This window comes from Nomascus leucogenys, chromosome 2 (assembly GCF_006542625.1).
Source record: "Nomascus leucogenys isolate Asia chromosome 2, Asia_NLE_v1, whole genome shotgun sequence".
Taxonomy (NCBI): domain Eukaryota; kingdom Metazoa; phylum Chordata; class Mammalia; order Primates; family Hylobatidae; genus Nomascus; species Nomascus leucogenys.
The window spans coordinates 61179105-61182743 of record NC_044382.1 but is presented as its reverse complement, the minus strand read 5'-3'; the positions used below and the strand labels follow the sequence as shown (position 1 = coordinate 61182743).

The following is a 3639-nucleotide window of genomic DNA, read 5'->3' as shown; positions in this document are numbered from 1 at the left end:
AGAAGAGGGTTGATGCAAAATCAGCACGTTTCCTGGCAATTATATTAACTGGTTAGCACTTAAAAGGAGCGTAATTGGAACATCTTTCTGGAGGGCAATCTTGAAATACGTATCAACCAATCTAAGTTTTTTTTAAATGCTTTTATTTTGAAAAGTGTATGAAAGAAATGATCAGGGCAAAGATGCTTCAACAGGGATGTTCATTGAACTGCTTTTTTTGTAATAGCAAAAAAGTTGTGAACAAGTTAACGTTGGAAAACAGTTACTGTAAAATATTATTTAGTATTAAATTTGTGATGTAGATTTATGCTTTTTGACATAAATGATGTCCAAAATATTTTAAATGTAAATTACGGGCAGAAGCAGAGTATAATTCCACCTTTGAGAAACAGTAAGTCTGTTTATGTGAGAAAAGAAAAAGAAAAAATATCTGGCCATCTACAAATATCAAAACTGCAGTTGTTTCTTTGTAGTGGGGTTATACATAGGCTTCTTTTTATCTTTACGGATGTTTATATTGTCTGAGCATTTTACAATGAATATACATTTTATATATAAGATGATTAGAATAAAAGCCTATTTCTATGTTGAAAAAATAACAACAAGGCAAACTGTTTGTTGAGCAGGAGTTGAGTTAAAGAGTAAAACAATTTATGAGGTAATGCTAAGAACACACTTGGGGCACATCCAGAAGAAAGTGGTTCTGGCATTACACCTGATACATAATAGATAACAAATGGTGAGTGGTTGTTATGGGTGGAACTGTGTCCCCCACAAAATCCATATGTTGAAGTCCCAACCCATAGTATCTCACAATGTAACCGTAGTTGGAAATATTGGATGCTGGGCGCAGATCGCATGCAGCTCGCTAACGGTGTTGGCTGAGAGGTCTAGAAGGGCTCGACTTGATACAGGATGACTTTGGCTAGAGATTTACTACCTCTGTCCTTGGAAGAGGAAAAGAAAAACATAAAAAGAAATGGCTAGTGCAAAGTCCACATTCTTACTACATGCATGTAAAACGTCCAGGTTGCTACAAGATTACCACGGTTTTCAGCCATGCTCAGAGAGTGGTTCTTTGTGTAGGTTGTTTAACAGTGTTGTGTCAGCCTACAGGAGGAAAGGCCAGCCTCACAGAAGGGTATTCATTTAGAGGAAAGCAACACTAATGATCCACACAGCTTCCTGAATTCGTGTTATCTTACAGAAAGCCTTATCATAAGTTCCATAATTTGAATTAATCTACCAAGATAATGTAATTACATTTGGTTTTGTAAGGTATACAACAGTGATCTCCTATTTTGATGTCAGGCTTTCAATAAAGTTTTGGTTATGGGCAAAAAGAAAGAAAGAAATATCATCTTTACAGAGGCAATTAAGTTAAAATGAGGTAGGTAGGGTGGGTCTTGCTTCTAGTATGGATGTGCACAAAAGGAAGAAGGTCCATGTGAGGACACAGTGAGAAGGGAGCCATCTGCAAGCCAAGGAGAGAGGCTTCAGCAGAATCCAAACCTACTGACGCTTGGATCTTGGACTTGTAGCCTTCAGAACTGTGAGACAGTGAATTTCTATTGTTTAAGCCACCCAGTTCGGGGTATTCTGCATGGCAGCCTTAACAGACTCATACAGTGGTCAAAAAATGATGGCTGCTGTTACTAAGAAGAGTTATTCAACACTAGGCGCTGCACTAAGGACTTTACATGCATTATCTTACTTCTTCATCACATAATCTTATGAATTAGATTCTATGATTCATGCATGTTTTGCAAAAAAAGTAACTGAGGCTTAAGGGTCTTAACTAATTCATCGCATAGCTAGCAATGTGGCAGAGCTAGGTTTTGAATGTTGGTTGTCTGATGCCGTAACTTCTGTCCTTAGGCGCTGCACTAATATTAGTATGACTTTGTGACAGTGCACAAAGTTAGGATCCAAGAAAGTTGACATGGCAACACCAATAAAATGGTACATTATTTCACTCTAGGTAATAAATGTATACAATATTTATATCTTTTTTTGTTGAATTGAAAAACCCTTCCTCTTTATTACAAGGTAAAGAGATTTCATGATATTTTGTTTGTTTGGTTTTGAACCACTAGGGGTATAAACCCGTATAACTTAGTGGGAAGAGTAGTTGAGTACTAGAACTGGGACCAGGTCTCTTGGAAACTAGAGACAAAGAACAAATAAAGGAAGCTGTCATTTGGAATTTGAAACCCTTAAATATTCAGTGCCCCATGACAGTTTGCTTAGCTCTTAACTTGGGGATGCTCTGTCATAAACTCTTCTCTCAAGTCAATCTTCCGAGGAAGGTCTTACCATCAGTGAATAAACTTAGGTTCTGAGAGATGAAGCAACTTTTCTGAACTCACAGGTCTGGTCAGTGTTCTTTATCTCCAAAGTCAGACTGGGAGTGCGGACATACATCTTCTTGCTCCCTGGCCATGCGTGAAGAGGACGGCCATGCTTATCCAGGGAATTAACCCTTTCTCTGTTACCATTCATTTATACTTATTTCATGTTCACTCTTTAGAAGATATTCTGCATTTGACTGTATAGAGGAAAGTCTGATTCCCTGGCCCCTCAAAACTTTGAACTACAGATAATTGAAACTTGGAAAGTTTACTTTCCAGAAATAACTTATTGGAGACTAATTTGGAGAAAATAGGAAATCCCTCTTGTAATTCAAGAACTTAATAACACCAAGATTTAATCATTTAGTGAATGCTTGCAATGTGCCAGGAACCATGAAATGCACTTTCCCATTAAACATGAGGCATGTATTTCTCCAGCTTCTGGGAGGGTTGGCTGCTAACAGCTCAGAGCTGAGCCTCTCTAGGAATTTCCTTTAGCCAAATGGTTGGCCCTTATCCAATGACTAGTTGATTAGGGTACAAAAGAAACAGTATAACTCCAGAGAAGCCATGCAGAGATCCCCCTAGAGTTGGCTGGGGCTTCTCTATGGGTTATCTTCTCCCTCTGTCCAGTCCTTGTTCCTCTAACTGCTTTCTAATATACCTCCTGCACTTGAATCTCCACCTTAAAGTCTAGTTCCTAGCCAACCTGATGTAAGTCAGAAGCCAAATAAAATTCCATCCATCCATCCATCCATCCATCCATCCATCCATCCATCCGTCCATCCATCCATCCCTCCCTTGACTTATTTACCAGATACTATTAAACACTTGTGATTTGCCAGGCAATCTTCAAGGTCTTGAGGGTATAGTGGAATTCCTGCAATTCCTGAAAGCAAGATCTCTGTTCTCATAGAGTTCCTTACTGTTTCTATGTTAAAAAAGTGCTTTAGGCTAGGAGGAAGGCTTAGCACCGTATCATTATTAAATGTTCTATAGTTGTTATCTTTTGATTAAGTGATAAAAAAATTACCCCAGTCAATATAAATCCTGATTTGGGTTACATCATCTCCCACCCTGAATTACTAAATAGGATCTTCCCAGGTGTTTCATAACTAAAATCCCTTCATCTGTCTGCCCTGACTTTTCTCTTCTTCAAAAGCACGTCTGACAATTTAAAGCATTCTCCTTAGCTACCTGATATAATGCAGTTTTCACAGGGTGGCAAGCAGGCTCTTTATAAACTGGTTCCATTCAATTTTTTCAGCGTAAACTCTGATTACTGGTC

At 38.4% G+C, this 3639-nt stretch overlaps 1 pseudogene across 1 annotated transcript; it reads left to right on the top strand.

Annotated features, from left to right (window-relative positions):
• The first annotated feature begins 915 nt into the window (after positions 1–915).
• On the top strand, positions 916–1355 carry LOC105739314 (annotated as a pseudogene). Its single transcript, XR_004026381.1, has one exon. The product of XR_004026381.1 is annotated as a 40S ribosomal protein S27-like pseudogene (transcript).
• The last annotated feature ends 2284 nt before the right edge of the window (positions 1356–3639 follow it).